The following is an 18,813-nucleotide window of genomic DNA, read 5'->3' on the forward strand; positions in this document are numbered from 1 at the left end:
CAAATCATTCTCAAATACTGTCAAGTCAAATAAAAGCCTTTATACCCCCCAATAAAGGTTTATTTTATGGAAGTATAATGTGCCATTAATTCATTTGTTTTACCATATGACATGCTAACAGGAAATTAATACAGACTGGGAAAAACATAAACGGACTAAACAGTTCACTTTTGAAACAGAAAATATCATTTTTAAAGTCCTAAAATGTTTGTAGTGCTAAATTTAGAATCTCAAATATGTAATCTAGAGTTCAATGAGCCTGTAGAAGAGATTTATAAATGTCAAGAATATCTAAGACTTACACAGGCACTACAGGACTTAATAAAATAATATAAAACAACACCATATAAAAAACCCAACCCCCTAAAAAATGCCAAACACACTATTGCTTTCTTCCTGAATGGAAGCCCACTACGGTTAATAAAACCCAATGAGTGTAAGTACATCAGGTGTTCCCATCATTATAAAATGGCAGCTGTTATCTGAAAAAGCTAGTTAAATAATTTATCAAACAATTCTAAATATCATCAAATTCAGTGCACTCAGTCATTCAAAGGCTTCTAATAAATTATTTGATATGGCTCTAAGGGAAACCATCAGTTCTTCAGAAGCATTAGCTATTAAGCAGCATCATACTAATGTTCTGAAATTTTACCCAGACACATCCAGAAGTGACATACTATGAATCACACTACAAATATATTCCCCTGCTTTTGAGATATTATCAGCAACATCCAAGAATTTATGCAAATTTAAAAAAAACCAAATAATTTTGACAGTCATATGTCATGGTGGATAACATGCAAATTTTTATTCTGCACAGCCCAAAATCTGCCTGCTGGACAAAAAAAAAAAAAAAAGTTGCCCACATAACTTCCCACATCAACAGCATCCTAAATATAAACTGAGGTTTCTCCAGACCATTAAACAATACCTACATAGTGCAAAGGCAACTTCTCAGTAATAACAGGTTGCACTGCATTGTTCAAGGCATATGCCCTCTCTAGGAAAATCTATTTCAAGGCTAAAGCCGTAAAGCTTTCCTTCTACTAAAATGAGCAGACACACTGTCATTCCAAGAGCCTAAGTGACACTGTTGATGGTGAAAGGACTCCAGCAAAACTTGGGAAAAAAACTGCCTCAAATTCAGAGATGGGTAAATTATTTGAGACGTTTTTGTCATTTTAGAAAAACACTAAGAAATAGTTTTCATGAGGTGTTTATACATTTTAAATTAATATGCTAATGTGCTATTAGCCACATTCAAATAAAAAGGAAATGTTAAGCAAATGCTTGGGAAGAATAAATTTCCAATTTATGAGACTAAAATCTAGCAATTATACATAAAACAATGCCATTTAACAATCAGTTCTTTGGTCTAAAACACTAGCATGGTTTCTGCTAGCTTCTAGAACTACAGATGTAGATGACTATGATCACCTATGGATGGATATGAGGTGCACAGCGGCAGGGTAAGAGGAAACACAAATTACAAAACAGGAAAATGCCAATAGATTAAAAGAAAAAAAAAATCACCACAAAGGTGGTCAGACACTGGCACCACCACAATCACAGAGGCTATGTAATCTCAATTCTTGGAGGCACCCAAAACTCACCTGGAAAAGGCCTGAGCAACATTATACAACTGGACTTGCTTTGGTTGTTGGGGCAGGACTAGATGACATCCAGAGGTCCTTTCCAATCTAAAATACTCCATGACTCAGTGCTTTTTCCTTTCCTTGTTGGAGATGTACTTTTCCATTTTCATTTACACTTAATTTTACACAAGTTTCCCATATATTTGTAGCGGCTTTAAAATAAAAATCAGAATTTGCCTTTGTGAGCAATCATGATTACACATTTGGCACAATAAGACCCGTTTATTTTATGGTAGTTCCGTCACCAGAGTCAGCTGAGATACAGCAGCTAAAACAAAAGTAAAGCATTTATTTACAAAATAATAAACAGCTCTGATCCTTGCAGCTCATTAAATCTCCTTCAGTCTGCATCACCCACATGTTGCAGGTGTTCTAGAGAGAAGTGACCAGGCAGAAAATTAGGGAAACGGCAGACCAAAAAAGCTCGAGTGACCCTATGAAAAGTATTGCATGAATCAGGTGGGCACATATATAAGACCTCGCGTCTCACACTGAAGACACACTGCGGAGGACAACGCCATGAATACCTTTGTTCACACGCTTAAGGAGTGACCTTCATGAAGATACAGGGAAAGCATCCTGTGTGCACCTGTGGATATTAACCGTCCCACAGCTGCCTGCACCACTGAAACATTTTTTTTTTCCCTCTGAAAAACGGCTTAAAAAAACCCGAACCCCAAACCACATCACAACACGAGGCCTCCAGAACCAGTTTCTTCCCCACTCCTTAAATAAGAACCGTGCTATTTTTAAGACGCATTGTGATGGGAGGCACATCTAAAAATAAGTTCGCTGGCGCTCGGCGGGCCAGCGTCGCTCCCCACGCCCGTGCCCAGCAGGGCAGCCGGCCCGGTCCCCGGGGCCGTCCCGGGCGGGGAGGGGGCCGGGGCGGCAGGTGGGGCGGCGGCTTTGTCTGCGATCGGGCGCTGAGCGGCGGCGGCGTCAGGGTGTGCGGCCGCCGGCTGGCGACCGGGCTCCGCCAGGGAGGCGAAGAGGGGGTGGCGGCGGAGGGGCAGGGCGAGCCCCCACCTCACCGGCATCCCCGAAACTTTGCTCCGGGCCGCCGCGGGGGAAGAGGCGCCGCCGCCACCACGAGCCCCCGGAGCGGAGCTGGGGACCGCCCGGTGTCCCCGCCTCTCTCCTCGCCCGCCGGGGCGCGGCCGAGCACCGCCTCCCCGGCTCCGGCCGCCCGCCCGCCCGCCCGCCATCCGCCGGGGACACGCCGAGCTCAGCCGCCCGCTCCCTCCCCGCGCCGCCCGCTCCTTCACTCCCTCACTCACCCGCGCCCGGCGAGCGCAGCCACCAGCGCCTCCTTCTCTCGCGCCCTCCCTCCTGTCAAGTTGAGCCCGGCCTCCCTCCCTCCCTCCGGCTCCTCCTTCGCCACCGGGAGCCGCCGCCACCGGCCGGGCCCTCCCCCAGTGCAGCCGGGCACCGCCCCGCTCTCACCTGGGTCCTGCCGCCGCCGCTGCCGCCGGGGGAGAAGGGGAAGGCGGAGGCGGCTCCGGGCAGTCCCAGCCAGCGGCGAGATCGCGCCGCGCCGCCCCGCCCGGCGCTCCCTGGGCTCCTCCCCGCCGGGACGCCCCGGGAGGCGAGGGGGGCGGTGGGCAGGGCTGTGCCGGGCCGGGCGCGGGGCGGGCACGGCGGGCTCCGCTGCCTTCTGCCCCTCGGGGACACGCGGAGCGACCTGGGCGTCGCGGCAGGAAAGCGAGGCAGCTTTCCCGGGAGAGGCGGCCGGGATCACGTCGCTCTCTGGGGAAGAGGTGGCAGGAGCCTGGCGGTGGGGCTGTGGAGCCCGGCTGGCAGCGCCCGGAGCGGCTGCAGGCCGGACGAGTTCCCTCTGTGTCACACGATCCCAGCGCCGCTCTCCGCAGCAAGTGTCCCGGGTCGGATAACCCCGCCCGGCAGGAGAGATGCTCGGTGTGCGAAACAGAAAAGAGGATATAAAACGGGATTTGCGGGGAAACAGCAGTGCCGGTATCACCTGACAGCAGGGAGGTCTTAAACTGAAGTCCTGGTTGGAGAGAGGGGCTAAAATGAGCCGGAAAGAGTTAAGCGAAATCCGAAAAAAGCAGAAGCTGCAGTGAGTGCCCTGCGCTGTGATCGGGAGGGGCAGGAACGCAGTTCCGCTGCTGAGAGGCATCCCGGGGGGACACCACTCCACTAGCTGCTCGCTAAGGGGCTGATAAAGGACGGGGCTTTAATCTGCAGTGTCAGGTAACTTGCAAGGTGACAGTACATATGAAAGAAGTCAACGAGGAAAGACTTAAACCCGTTCATGTTGCTTTAGATCATTTGTAATAATACTGAGGAATAAAGGTAGGAATGCAGACAAGTTCTGAGTAGCTTGTTCTTGTAGGGGTGAGTGTGCTTGGGAAATAAAAAGTTTGTCAGCTGTAAGATGCCAAGATATATACCAACTTCCACTCGACTTTAAGTAAATAGGCTTGTAAAAGCAGGTTGGTGTCTTTTTCCTATGAGAAACACACTGTTCCTTAAGCAGCATAGCTGATGAGGCCTGGTTGCTTAGGGAGGGATGTTAGTTCTCCCTGTTTACTTCCACTGAATCTTCTGCATCTCTTCCTCCTGCCGAAGTCACCTCTAGTTTTTACCAACTGTGTGTGTGCTGGGCTGACATCCATGTACAGAGCCACCAGTCAAGAGACGTGTCATTACTCTTTCCAAATTAAAAAGAGGCTCAAGTAAAACTGTAAAATTAGTGGTGACATTAGCGGAGAGACTAATTGGAGTGTCTCTTCTACTCTGAATTCTCATGAAATTTCAAAGAATCCAGTGTCTTTGAGATTTGTATCACAACTCTCTGCTTGACTTGTGAAACTGGTGAAGGCTTCAAAATTTGTGAGGGGCATTTGCTGGCAGGCAAAAGGACAGAAAAACAAACTAGTCAGATAAGCCCCACATTGTTTTGGGTTGATTCCAGGCTAAAACTGGACCATGTATGACTCGTGTTAGTTTGTCATCCACTATAAAACATGTTATATTGTAGTTTGACACCTGTGTGGAAACTAAACTGTTGTACGAAATAAAACATATAACTCGTAGCAATTAGTTTTGCGTTTAAAACTCTTGAATCTCAGTAATTATGAATGGGAATTCTTTATCCAACAAGGATGTATCTAACAGGGTGTCACAGGCTGGTGAAAAACTAGGTATTGTTGTCTATACATCATCCGTACACCATCTGTGCTGTGCATTAACTGCCAGGCAGCACAGAGCCATTAGGGGAGAGTGGGGTAACAGAGCTCCGCCTGCCTTTTAGTGCTCTCGGCATTCTGCACTGCAAGCTCTTAAATGCTTTGAGTCGATGTCAGAGCATTCAGAGTGAGGAGGTAACAGTGTTTTCTGTACCATCAGCTGCTTCACTGCTTCAGCCTTCCCTAAAATCTCATCTTTTATGTTCTGTAGGAAAACTGTGCGCTAAATACCTATACACTGAGAATCCCCCTACTATGGGTTCATATTTTATGTTCTTTTTGCTGATTAACCAGCTCTACAGTGTTCCTCATTGCATCCCTCTACTCTGCACAAGGTCGATTGTTTGGTCTGGAGGCATCTCATCTATACAGACTGGTATCTTGGGAATTATTTCATGAGAAAAATCAGAATCTTCACTCTAGATTTTGACCTTTATAACAATTCATTATGAAGGTAAGTTATGATGAGCAGAAATCAAAGGGCATTCTGAGGAGGTACAGGAAAAACACTGTCAGTACCTTGGGCATGTGCAAGCTCTGCCATCTTATAGGTTGAGACTAAGCTCTTAGAAGTCATCTTAAAATTTTCTAGGGGTGTAACATTGCATGAGAACCCCAATTAAATCTCTACACACAACTTTCAAAAGCTACTGGGAACCAAGAATTTAAAGGTTGTATACACAATATTCATCTCCTAAAGGGCAGGAAATTAAATCTTGTCTGATTCCCTAGAGTACACTAACCAGTGCAGCTGAGCCACTACGGGACTGATGGGGAGTATGCATGTTGGGACAAAATTTCTACCATTCAAGGGAAAAAAAGGAACAGAGTGAAAATTGTGACTTAAAAAGGACTGGGAGAGCCCCTTTATCTTCAGGGTAGCTAGATTTTGTAATTATGTTTAATTAGGATAATTCTTAAAGCCACAGGTTAGACAAAATTTGGTTTTCTAATGTTCGTAGAAATCAGTTTTGAGAACCAATGACTTCCTATAGAAGGCAATTCTAACTCAAATATCCTTTTGGGTGTAGAAGGAGGGGGCTATGACAAGATAGTGCTTTATTTATCTATTGCTCTTTGAAATACTTGATTTTATTAAAAAAGGCTGAAACCCATGATGTCCTATGTCCCTGTGTCCCATATTTGACAAATACTAGAAGTAGACAAAAATAGGGAGTTGACAGTCAAGTTGTGATGTGTTTGGCAGTGACTGGAAAAGGGCCAGCATTAGTTATGTGTCAATCAAGTGCCATCCCCGTACCTCCCAGTATTTTCACACCAATAATGTTTTAAAAGATTTCAGCAGCATATAGCTGATAGGAAGAGGAGGCTGCTTTGGGAAGAGATTGGAATGATAGGGAGGATGGAGGCAGGCAAGCTGAGAAAAGACTGTGTGGGGGAAGAAAAGGAACAAAAATGTCTTGAAGGAGAAACAAGGAAGGAAGTTGAAGAAGAAGGTAATATGGGGGTATACAGGGGAAAATATTGGTTTGCTGAATGTGAGGGCTGGTATGAAAGGTATGAAAAGGAAAGTCAAAGGACATTGTAAAGGAGACAAGCTGATTTGGAGGAAATATTGAACTGGAATCTGTGCAAGAAAGGCCACTGCATGGAAGAGGAAGGAAATGGACTATATCTGAACTCTTTTGGCCTTATTTTCTATAATTTATATAATAACAATGGTAGCTCTACATAATAGTAAATAACAATACTTAAGTCCCTTGCAAGCAAATTAGAATACCTGTGTTCCTACAAGGATACTAAAGGCTGAATTTCCAGACCGAAATGATTACTCACGAGGTGTGCATGCTGGCTGTAGGGCTGAGAGCTGGACTGTCACTTAATGAAGTGGCCTGCACACTTGTAAAGATTATGTGGTTTGTCTGGAAGCTCTCTAAAGCTCAGTATACTTTAGAGTAGGAAGCTGGCTTTTTTTACCATTTGATCTCTGCATCATCTGTCTTTAAAAATGCTTATTTTGATGACTTAATAGATATTTGGAAGCCACACATAACATAAATTTTGTAGCACAACTTTTAATGAAACAGAATTTTGTACACTGACAGAGTGATATGCAAGGGCAATTCGGATTCATTTGGTTTCTTCATTTCTGTTTCCAAGGAAACAAGGAAACAGGCTTGAAATGAATGTCTGGAAAAATCATTCGGAGTTGCAAATGATAATTTACTCATTTGATTATATTAATAACAAATAGCTTTCCTGGTTTGGGCCTTTTCCTACACCTGAGAACAGAATATTGTCATAGTGCCTTTTGCAAGAGAGAGCGATGCTCTGAGCAACTAACATGACTTTCTTTACCCAACTTTCCTGCTTCTTCTCATGTCTTCAGTTAATAACCTATCAACAATGAAGGACAAGGGAAAATTTCAGAAAATTTCAAACTTATCAAATTTGAATTATTTGATATAATGACAGGGAAAAGGCATTAAATGCTTTTCTGCTTGACACTTTCCTGCCTTTTTGAAGTGTACAGAGAATAACTGCTCTTCAGCTGTTGCATTACACTTTGGTCAACTCTTTTTGCTCAGTTATGACAAGTTCTGGTAAATACGTGATTTTACAAATTCCTTTTCCTATGTTAACAAACACTACTGTAGAAGAGAGATAAAAGAGGAAGTTGTTAGTGCTAAGAGCTGACACTTCCTTTGTCTCCTGATATTGAGAACTATTTTAAAATGAAGTGTAAATATCTACAATTACATCATTTTATACTAAGCAGAGCTTGTCCATTTTTTAAATTTAGATTCAAGAAAATCCTGTTTCCGTTCACTGAAGGCCAGGATCACAGGAATACATAGAAACTACATTCTTAAGTACAGTCTTAGTTGTTTGCAATATCTGGAACAGATCTTATCTTTTAAAAATTTGTATTTCTTTGCAGAGTCTTTAGTCCAGAAGTGTCTTATTCCAACAGTGAGATTTCAGGGAGGACTCTAGCAACTACTAACTCATGATATTTGTGAACTGAGCTCGGCCAGTTTCTGTTAGTTGGGGTAAGGGTGGACAGACTGGAGATGATGGTGAAGCTACTTTGGCATCTGTCAGAAGTGAGGAGGGGAGTATGCTCAATGACTTCAAAACACCAGCTGCAAAACGTGCCACGTGGAGATTTGTCCTTGGGGAACAATGGAGGGAATGCATTTTGAAATTTAATCTTTTCATGGAGGGAGGCTCTCTCTTGAGGTACTTGCATTCACCATCCTTCAGATGCCTACGCACCCTTCAGATGCCTTTCTCAAGCTGCTTACTGTGCACTTGCATTTAATTATACTGATTTTTCTGACAGGGGAATCAAAAGGTAGAAATCAGTTGCCAACGTCTGAATAGATAAGACTATAATTGCTTGTCCCCTCTAAAGGACTCAAGCATTCAGTGCAGTTCTCTGTGCCTGCTTGCCTTTCTTTGTCATTTTTACTAGTGCAAAGGGGGTGCAAAACTGTGAAGATTTATGATACTTTGCACAAGTGACTTCTGTAATAGGATGATTTGATTCATTTGTGAATAGAGTCAGAGCTGACTGGGAAGTAACAGGAACTACAATACTAGACCAAGCACTGAAATTATTTTCCCTAAATTGACAGCATAAGGAAGAAGATGTTACTCGCTAAATATGTACTACACCAGCTTCATCTGTATGCTGCTTCCCTGATCTGCACTGGTGAATGACATAGCTGTGCCTTGAACAAGACATATGGGAATCTAACTTTAGTCTGCTTGACTGGATTTGTGTGTAGCAGCATGACCAAGATAATGACACACAAATGCAGCATGTTTTCACCTATTAAGATTTTTGTGACAACGGAGATCCTAATTTTAGAAGTAAGACTTCTCATGCTCACCTGTCAAGAGTGGTAATAAGCCTAGAATGTGCTAACACATGGGTTCTTTGAAACTCGTAGAAACAAATGCTGTCTCTGACTATTACTATGTCTCATATCAAATGTTCTGCTGTCTCAGTAGTGCGAGGGCTGGCTGGATATTACGGCATAATGAGTCAAATAGCAAATAAGCGACCTTTTTCACTTACATTTCACAGCATTTACTGCATGTTTTTCATAGGTGTTACATCTGTGGAAACAAAACTTTTCCAAAATGGGAGGTGTGACCTTCTTAATGAATTAAAGACCTTAATAAAAAATGCAGGACTGAGGTGAGATGATGAGGTATGAGCTACTCGAGGAAGATTGGCTGAGAAGGTAACTGTTTGTATGTGTGTGCTCTTCATGTGAAACTAGTTGCCTTTGCTGCCTGAAACATCATCACATTTCTGGAAACTCTAGAAAGAAAATAGGATATAATTAGACCCTGCTTTCATGTCTGTACTTAGAATCCAGGTGACTTAAACAACTGGCTGTTTGCTTACTTTTTTTTTTTTAAATTTATTAAGAATGATGAAACTGTTTTGCCAGTGTACTAAATAACGAAGGAATAAACAGGAGAGGCTTTTCACCTGAGGGCAAAACACTTATCCCAGTAAATCGGTTGGACAAATAGGCAGAAGTTGGAAAAGTAGCATAAGGTGGACAGGCTTCACCCCTAGACCCTGATGTCTTTGAAATATGTTGGTTGCACATATCATGGGCCCATCCATGTAGACAGCCATGTGTATTTTCAGCCTTTTTCTCTAACTATGCTGGTGGTGGGCTGTAACACAAAGCACTAGATCAACAGATCCTGCTTTGCCCTTTGGAGTCCTCTGGGCTGGAAGGAAGGTGAAGGTCTAGTATGCTTGGCTTCAGGAGAATGTTAGAATATAGAAAAATTCTATATTAGAATATAGAAGGTCTAATATAGTCTGCTTTTGTTTCTCATTTTACTGGGTGAAAATCAATTCTACAACCCCTTGAGTCCTACTGCTTTCTATTCCTCTACATCTCTTTGGTGTAAAATATTTACTTCTTTATACAGTACCTTTTGGTATAAAACAAATAGCAGTGAATCTCACCTTTGCCGAGAGCGAGCTAGTGATTATAAGTGCAAGGATGAAGCAGTACCATCAACAGGCAGTTTTTTAACCTTTATGAGCAGGTAAAGATGGACAGGAGTGCACATGCTTCCTTGGATATTGTCACAAATTCCTATTCCTTCCTCAGACTGAAACGTGCAGCATAATTTTCTAGGCTGTCTTTCTGATGTCACTTAATTCTACACCTGAAGTCACTAACTGATGCACAGGGCTGTAATAATCTCATCTTCCCTGTTGCTTATGCTCATTTCACATAAATGCTTTGTGTGTCATCATCCTAAATTAAAACTGGTTATTATCAAAGGCTCTTATGCAATGAAATCTTTGTAATAGGAGTCATAGTTTTTAGGACTATTGACAGAAAATATAAATTTAAAACTCATGAGTGTGCTTAGACAGACTAGAAGGGTTGAGTTTTTAAACAAGGAGTTAGGGCAACATCTTTTATAGAGTGTTTTTGTGGGATAGAATTAGTACTTAACAATAGCTACCTTTTTCATGCCAGACTCTCCTAAAGAAGAATTTTAAGTTGTTTTTAATTGCAGGATAGACACTCTGGGTGGGATTCAGCTGCTTCAGTGCAGACATTTGATGCCCTTTGAGAAGCCCTGTGGCAGCCAAGACGTCTGTGTGGGGTTGGCAGATATAGGTGGGGACCTGTGGAGATGCCTGCTCTCCCAAACACCATACCTTGGCTTCTCAAATGGCACTAGGCACCTCTGTTTAGACAGCTGCATTTCCACCTTCCTGACAAGGAATTGCTTGGCAGAATTCCCCATGTACACATTTCCAGGCTTTAGAAGTCCTAGTGCTCATTTGAGGTTTAACTTCAATGGGAGATTGCCAGAGCTAATACAGAAGAAGTGGAGCTGCATAGCTGGGCATTGAAGAGGGGCAGAGGAAGAAGGGCAGGGAAGCAGCTAGATCAAGACATTCCATTTTGGTAAATTCATGACAAAATCAGCTGCTTGTGTAACCACAACCAGAATTCACAACTGGAATTCACAACCAGGAAGTGGGGGTATCACTGTTACCCTTAGCTCATGGCCAAAATAGGTGCTGGGCTGTATAGATTTAGTGAGTAGTTAGTATGGATCTGTACAGAACCACATTGCCTAAAGAAGCCAGTGAAGGTATATAATTGATCAGGTGGTCACTGCTGGATTAATAAAGTCGTAAGATACTGATTCCTGTGCCAGACCAAGTATTTGACGTACTGCTTTCTGCCCAAGTTTGTTTGCATTTACCTGTCAGTTGGCTTCTGTATATATTGCCAGGTGCTAGCCTAGTTGCATAATGTGACTTTTTGATGAGATTTGTTATTGCTGCTAAAAAGTTGAGACTAGTGCACTGAACAACTGAAGGGATATTTTACAGCTCAGATTGAAAATAAGAATAGTTTTCCTGTAACAAAATACTTGCTTTTTAAAGCTGAAGACTGCACACAAAAATCATGCAGCCTAATAGTTCTGGGCACTGAAGACCTTCGGAATAGGTATGATGCTTTGAGCAGATCAGTAATTAAGAGGTATGTTGCTCTGTGTTATTCATAGTCTTTCTAATTGCAGGATGAACTTAGGCAAATACATTTCATACGTGGTTTAAGGGTGGTGGCATTATAAAAATCCTATTTTATATGCATTCTGAGAGCAAGGGCTATGTCTAAAAAGTCCAAATAATATTGTCAATTTAGTCCTCTCAGGAAAATCAAGGACGTGACCATTCTAAATCACACTGATTTCAAGCTGTGGTGCCAAAAGGTCTAGGTAATTCAAAGTTGAACCCTAGATAGCTAAGTTTACTGGGGGGGGGGGGGGTTATACCCCAGAATACTAAGACTAAAAGTGCTAGATTGTTGGCTATTTACTGGGAACACTAAAACTTTAAACATATTAATAGTTTAAGTATTAATTACACAATTTTTTTAAAATACCATTTTATTTCTTCTTGATTTCCACTTACTCAAATCATGAACAATAGTTCTTTGAGATACCAAGATACCTCAAAATGTGCTGACCCAGTTCTGAGTCCATTTTTCTAAAGAACTTGGTCTGCCCACCCACAATGACTGAGGACGTTAGTTTGGAAACAAGATTTTAAAAATAGCCTAGATTAATTGTTTAATGAATTTGGAGGAGATTACCAGGTTGCTCATGATGGCTTTACAAATAATTCCACAATTCCTCAAAAGCTGAATGTAATTTAAGTAAACCCCAAAACTACCATACACTTACTAAATTGACACATAAAAGTAATGACGTAAGAGTTTGTTTTGAATGGAAGGTAGATAATATGTGTCCTGGTTTTGGCTGGGGTAGGGGTAATTTTCTTCATAGGAGCTGGTATGGGACTATGTTTTGGATTTGTGCTGGAAATGGTGTCGATAACACAGAAATGTTTTTGTTAATGCTGAGTGCTGCTTGCGCGTCATCAAGGCCTTTTCTGCTTCTCACCTCACCCCACCAGCAAGTGGGCTGGGGGTGCCCAAGGAGTTGAGAGGGGATACAACAGGGCAGCTGACCCCAGCTGACCAAAGGGATATCCCATATCATGTGGTGTCATGCTCAGCATATGAAGGTGGGGGAAGAAGGAAGGAAGCAGGGTACATTCAGAGTGATGGCGTTTGTCTTCCCAAGCCGCTGCTTTAAGTGACGGAGCCTGACTTTCCTGGAGATGACTGAACCCCTGCCTGCCCATGGGAAGCAGTAAATTAATTCCTCGTTTTGCTTTGCTTGTGTGTGTGGCTCTTGCTTTACCTGTTAACCTGTCTTTATCTCAACCCATGACTTTTCTCACTTTTACTTTTCTGATTCTCTCCCTCTTCCCACTGGTGGGGAAGTCTTTGAAACTTGCTTTAAATCTTTTGATCACTTTTATTTTAAGGCATATGAGCTGAACTGTGTATTCAATGATTTGGTCTTTATTAGAAGACCGGGAGTATATAGCTGCCTTTTGGAAGGTTCTGTTAGCTGTCTTTGTGAGAAAATGTAATTGTGATTATTGATACTACAATACATATCTGCTTTCAAACAGATATTGTCAATAAAACCTCATACTTTATCAAAACTTCATGTTTACTGTTTTATTATTATAATCTTAAAATATTAATACTGAAAGAGAACTTATTTCTATTTAGCTGCTTATTTACTATTTGCATTTCACCAGGTTTACATGATGAAACGTAATGTTTTCCAGTCTGTTTCCAAGGAGCTCATATGAATACTGTTTTAATTGTGATCTACCAGATGAATATTTGAATAAAAAAAAGAGTAATGGCTTTCAGATAGACAGACAAAGGAAGTATGAATTTATTTTTTTTTTAGCATTTTCATATTAAATACATCTTTCTTCATGCTTTTTAAGTTATTTGTTAGCAATGTTTTGATAGGAAGAGAGGCTTTTGTCTGTGGCTCTCCTTTCTCCCTTACTTACAAATAGTAGAGCAACTAATGAAACATCTGTAACTACAGCTCCAAGGAGCATTACCTGATTCTCCACATGTGATCTCATAACCTGTTTTAGCTGATTTATATATTGTCAGCCACTAAAAGTGGTTGCTGATTCCTGACCTCTCCCACGAAGCAATGCTGTTTTATCTCTGTTTATTCGGTGATCTGAATGAGAGTAGTGAAATGGCTGAGAGGCACCCCTGCAAGAAAATCTGGCTTAGCACCAGGCTAGGGTGGGGGCAAGAAGAGAAAATAGCATTTCAGCAGAGTAGTGGAGACATGGTTCAGGAAGCACCTTGGCCATATTTACTCCTCCAGGACACATTTTTGTGATGGCACAGCCCATCTTCCTCAGCTCTGCACTGATGACACGATCTGACTCTGTGTGAGTGACAAAGGATCAGTAAAACTGTTCCAGCAAATCTTGGTGACAGAACTCCAGTTCTTGTAGAGCTGGAGCTGAACTTATCAGGCAGTGGACCTTGATTCTTTACCATCTTCTCTCTGTGCCCAAAGCTGACTTATACAAGTGGTATTAAAAGACCCCAGGAAATCAGAGCAGAGGAGTTTTATACCCCTAAAGAAGAACTGCAAACTTCTTTGTAGGTATGAATAAATGGAGATTCATTCAGTGCATGATCTCAGCTCCTTTGTTTGGATATTTCTGTGCTGGGATAACACTTCTCTCATGCTGAGTGGAGCTGATTTTAGAGAGCTGAGAGATAGTTTTATGGCAGTGAGCAATAAGAGGAGATTTCTTTATTTTTCTGCTTTCTTTCCCAAGGTGCACAGCTGATTCAAAGATGGGAAATGAAATGCAAGAGATATTTCAGTTAAAATACTTTTCCGTGTGCCAACAAGAGCCATACTTTGCATCTGTGTCCCTTTTGGATTTCTCATAGAGTCGCACAGGTCTTACCTCATTCTATTCACCTGGGAAACTATGTCTCATCAAGGATCACTCAACATTGAAAAGCTAAGCTGAGGGACTCCTTCCCTTTGAATAAGTATTTTGTAACAAAATATCAGAGAACATTTGTATGATTTGGAAAAAGGGCACTTTACTCTCACATAACCCCCTCATTGGCTGTTAGAGTAGAAAGAGAGTTGGATTCTGAGTGGTTATACATGGGTGGTTTATAAGACTTATGATATTAATGCTTTTTGCCGCTACAATAAATACTGACAAGTGCAGCATTCAGTAACTCATTTGCACTCAAAATGTATATTGTTTCATCTCTATATGCAATTTTTAAAATCACTGTCTGAAAAAACTTAGTTTCTTCTTGTCTCTTGGCGATTTTTATAATTCAAATGCCTTCAATGGTTTAGGTTTAATACTGCTGTGTTGAAAAGCAAGACAGCAGGCAGTTCCTGGGTAGCTTGATCTTTTCTGGCCAGCACAGTCCTGTGGGGAGAGGTCAGATATAGCAAAGCTACCTTGAACCCTAGAGGTCCATAGGGATGCCATGCTGTGGGCACAAATATGCTTCCCTTTGAGTAGGTACAGTGTGAACTCTCCTTGCTGTTTGTCCAACTGCTGCTGATTGATGTAAAAACATTAAAGCTTTACAGGCTGTGTCTGCAGTCTTGTTATATTGCTTATGCCACTTCCTTAACGAATAAATTCCCTGCGTCTCCCCTTTGCCTAGCAGCCCTTGGATAACTCTTGGACATACTCCCAAAGCATGGGAAAATGGCCTATCCTAAAATTGTGACTGGTGTCGGTTTTGGTGGCATGATTCCTTGGTTGTTCTATGCATCTGGCATGGCACACTGGCAGATGGTGCTTTGTCCGGTGCCTGAAGCTGTTTGAAGCACCCAGTTCCCCTCTTTTCCGTGGGTATGTCACATGAGGACCGCTGGGGTCCTGGATGCTGAGACCCTGCAGCAGGAGCAGATTATTACCTGGAACTGTATGAGGGCATCCCAGGATGTGATGGGGAAAATATGAGTTAGGATCAGGGTCAGAAGTGATTTGGGCATTTTTTTAGTGCCAGAGGGTCTCTGAAGGAGTATATGGTAGATTTGTTCAGGGTAGTTGATGTGGAGGTGCTTGAAACAGCCTTAGAGGTGTGGGCTCTGGGAGTGTATACAAGACTGTTAAGTGGAAATAAAATCCAAGGACTGCTGTTATCTTTAACAGTGCTATCGAGAAGGCCAAAAATATCTCTAGTAAAAGTGAACTCCTCTCTTGAGATACCTTTTCCCTTGCAATGAAAGTCTCCCACATGTTAGAGAAGTGATTAAAGAGCTAAAGAGCTGCCATGAACATCTTGTTAATTCCTTTGTGCTGTGCTGCTTGGTGAACCTTTAAAAATGAGATTATTTACTCTCCAATTCCTCCATTGTCATTCCCTCGACCCTTTCTATGTGCAGTAGCAGAAACAAAGCAAAAGTAACTAAAATGTCAGCTCCTGAAAAGCAGCATTTCATTCAGTTACATGATGTTATTATCAGTGCACACAAAATAGAGCTGAAAAATTATACAGGAATAAAATGCAGATTGAGAAAGGACAGCAAACGACACAGAGGATAAAAGAAAGGATAACAAACCTTGAAAAAGTAGAGCATCTTCCTTCTTCACATTGAACTCTTTAGTTTTCTGGCTTGACTTGCAGTAAGGTTATGAAACAGTGCCAAGCATTACAATTACACTGTGCTTCAGGAAGTGCAGGACTGGTTGCAGTCCCTAAAACTCTGATTTTGGGTGCAGGCAAAATTCCAAGAACATTTTTGGGGGTCCCTAGCCTTTTCAAGGAAAGAGGGGTGTTGTGTACGAAATACTTGCATTACAAGCTCCTTTGGTTTTATTTATGAGTTTCAAATTTTAAAGAATGACATTAAAGAATTAAAAATTAATTTTCAACTAGTGTGCCCACCCATCATTGTAGTATTTTATCTTATATGCAATGGGTATTTCAGTGATTGTTTTTTGTACATTTTTAGGCTGCAGAACAGATAACATTGAAATACTACTCATACCAGTGAACAGACCATCTTGTTTGAACTTTCAGAAAGTGTTGCTATTGATTTCTAATGAGTAGAATAATAAAAAATATTAGCCCAAACCATAAAGACGTTTTGCTGCAGCCTTTTTTTAGAATTAAGAGGTTCTCTTTTGAAACATAATTTATTTAAAGCATCTGTGTGCTTGAATGCAGAGATGTAGCTCAACATTCAGTCCACTATCACCACCATCTATCATACTGAAATACTTTTTATAGATTTATGCAGATAGGAAGGTGTTTAACTTCACTTTCTGTTCCATTATTCATGTGTTGTCCTGAGATTACCTTTGTTGATATTACAGTGTTCCTCCTGAGCAACCTTTGTTCAGAGTAGGAAAACCAAATGTGTTTATCCTGGACAAACAATGAATAATGCACAGTATTTTAGAACTATCCTGAAGGCACATACTTATTGTAAAACACTAAACACTGAAAATGCTGAATAATATGGGTTTCTGCAAGAGTTTTAAAATACCTGTTTTAAAATACCTCATCCTCTGGACAGTTTGGGATCACTGCAGCTAGTCCTGTCTGATCCATTTTATCTTTTCTTTCAAGTAGGGAGATAATATAAAAGATTACCTTTTCAAAGATCTGTCTCTTTGTTAGATCATCTCCTGTTAGGATTTCTAAGGTTGAAGTGTTTTTGTTCAGTTGTTCACTGATAAAAGGTACAGGGGAATGTTCTCTGCTGCCATCAGGCTGTTAATGACCTTAAAAAACCTCCCTGCATTGCAGACAATTGAACGGCACTTGGGATTGTCACTGTTCACCTTCAGTTCCTGCCCCTGTGTTTCATTTGCAATTGCTCAAGTACTAGTTCTGAGGGACAAGAAATTATTTTATTCATAATTATGTTCTGTCAAAAAATTATGTTGTAAAGCCAAATTAGTTTTTTTTTTATGTATTTGCTTGTTAAGCAGACCCCAATAACAATAGAGTAAAAATGTTCAGCATAGTATAAAGGCAACTCTCCTTTTAGTTCTTTATGGTAGGCAACTATCTGAGCAATATTTGTTCAGGTGCAACTGTTTGTTCTGGTCTTATTTTCTTTTATTTTAATTAAAAATTAGGCAAATAGCCATGGAAATGCTTATAAAGAGTTACAGGCATTAGAAGCAAGAAAAAGCCTCAAAAATGTTTTGAACACTCCCAGTATTTTATATACTAGGAAGGAACATTCCCAAGGACTGAAACAAAGAAAATGTCACTTTCTATATTCAGGAAGGTCAGGAAAGAGGATCCAGGGAATCACACACCAGTCAACTTCACCTTGCTACTTGGAAAGGTAATGGAAAAAATAATCCTGAAAACCATTTCCAAACATCTATGAAGGACAAATAGATGACTGGGAGCAGTCAGCATGGTTTTGTGAAAGGGAAATCATACTTGACCAACTTGATAGCCTTCTACAATGACGTGACTGCCTTGGTGGATGAAGGGAGAGTAGTGGATGCTTATCTCAATTTTAGTTGAGATGTTTATCTCAACTTTAGTAAGTCTTTTGACACTGTGTCCTACAACATTCCATAGACAACCTGTCAGTATGGACAGTAAGGTGGACTGAAAACTGAACTGCCCAGAGGCTGAGAGGCAAACAGGCCAGCTGGAGGCCAGTCACTAGTGAAGTACTCTAGAGGTTGATACCAGATTCAACATTGTTTAACATCTTCATTAACAACCTGGACAGTGGGACAGAGTCTGCAGAGGATATAGAACAGGGAGGAGTGGTTGATGCACCAGTTATTTGTATTGCCATTCAGGGAGGATTTTAACAGGCTGGAGAGATGGGCTAACAGGGATTTCACTAGGTTCAACAAAGGCAAAAGCGGAGTCCTACACCTGTGGAGGAATCATGCCATGCACCAGTACACACTGGAGACCCACCAGCTGGAAGGCATGTCTGAAGGACTTGGGGGTCCTGATGGAGAACAGATAAGTCATGAGCCAGCAATGCGCCTTTGTAGTAAAAAAGCCGAAGCCCCTTGAGCTGCGTTAGGAAAAGTGATTCCGCAAGGTCGAGGGAGGTGATAATTCCTCTCTGCTCAGTCCTGGTAAGAGACACATCTGGAGTGTTGGGTCCACATCAGGGCTCTGCAGCAAAGGAGAGATGTACATGCTGAAGTGTGAAGGATGATGTTCATAAAGATCATTCAGGGACTGGAGCATCTGAAATACGTGGAGGGGATGAGAGAGATGGGGCTGTTCATCCTGGAGAAGAGAAGGCTCAGTGAGAATCTTACTAACAAAGGAGCAAAGAAGACAAAGACAGACTTTTCTCTTTTCATGCCTGATGCCAGAACAAGAGACTACGGGCATGAACTTAAATACAGGAAATTCTGTTTAAATGTAAACAAAATATGGCTATCAGTACATTGTACAGCTTTCAAATATTGGAAAAGGCAACCCAGAGTTGTTGTGGCGTCTTCATTCCTGGGAGATGATCAAAATCAAGACGGACATGGTCCTGGAAGACCTGCTATAGCTGATCCAGCT

The 18,813-nt window shown here is 41.7% G+C and overlaps 1 protein-coding gene across 2 annotated transcripts in view; it reads right to left on the bottom strand.

The window, feature by feature from the left end:
* Positions 1-3,014, bottom strand: part of FRY (FRY microtubule binding protein) — a 235,081-nt gene extending 232,067 nt beyond the window's left edge. For both annotated transcript variants that reach the window (XM_027898290.1, XM_027898289.1), the window contains exon 1: positions 2,939-3,014. The gene's annotated coding sequence lies outside the window, so the exon portion shown is untranslated. The remainder of the gene's footprint in view (positions 1-2,938) is intronic.
* Between the last annotated feature and the right edge of the window lie 15,799 nt (positions 3,015-18,813).

This window comes from Empidonax traillii, unplaced genomic scaffold (genome assembly GCF_003031625.1).
Source record: "Empidonax traillii isolate 1590-97213 ecotype Southwest subspecies unplaced genomic scaffold, ASM303162v1 scaffold589:size398478, whole genome shotgun sequence".
In the NCBI taxonomy this organism is placed as follows: Eukaryota; Metazoa; Chordata; class Aves; order Passeriformes; family Tyrannidae; genus Empidonax; species Empidonax traillii.